General features: G+C 31.3%; 1 protein-coding gene across 1 annotated transcript in view; it reads left to right on the top strand.

Annotated features, from left to right (window-relative positions):
* LOC119591107 (B-cell CLL/lymphoma 6 member B protein-like) overlaps positions 1-718 on the top strand; it is a 17,512-nt gene that overhangs the window by 11,089 nt on the left and 5,705 nt on the right. The gene's annotated exons all lie outside the window — the stretch shown is intronic.

Raw genomic sequence — 718 nt, 5'->3', positions numbered from 1 at the left:
CTTGGTACCACAGACAATACAAGGTGTGGTTGCAGTTGATATGTGTAGGCAAGCTGTTTGGAATTGTTGTGAGGAGAGTGGTCTCTCCGTAATACTTAAAAAGTGAGAATAAATTAGTCATTTAAAAGAAAGAAAGAGAAAAAACATTCATTTTTGAACATTGTACACACTTTAATGAAGACACACTGAAATGGTGATATTGACTGTTTCATCAACTTGCTAACGAAACCTTTCATGAATTGCACATGTGTTCTTTCTCATATGATGCATAGAAGTCATACAAAAATGCACATAGATGTTTCAGCTATTTGCCATAAAATAGCGAATACTATTTTGCATTAGTTTAAACAGATATATATTTATTATTTTTAATCAAATAAAGATTTTAGGAAAACAGTGACATGTGATATTTGTTTTGTTTTCATTTCATCATAGAGAAACTGCTCTTTAAAAAAATGTGATATTTGATTTATGTTTAATTCACCCGTTCTTTTTCATTTGCCTTTTTCTATTTGTATTTTGTTCTTAATTTACTCCACAGTGAAAAATATGACGTGTATATGTATTGTAAATATAGAATGATTTTTTGTCATTGACTATCTTTTACCTTAATTCCGCAATGTGATATGTAGATGAAGAATGCATTAATCAAAATTCCAAAATTATTTTCCTTCCTCCTTCCCCTTCTCACTCCAACCCACCCCTCCTAGCCCCCCCA

This window comes from Penaeus monodon, chromosome 28 (genome assembly GCF_015228065.2).
Source record: "Penaeus monodon isolate SGIC_2016 chromosome 28, NSTDA_Pmon_1, whole genome shotgun sequence".
Taxonomy (NCBI): Eukaryota; Metazoa; Arthropoda; class Malacostraca; order Decapoda; family Penaeidae; genus Penaeus; species Penaeus monodon.
Note: the sequence above shows the minus strand (reverse complement) of the source record. Positions and strands in the feature narration are given on the sequence as shown.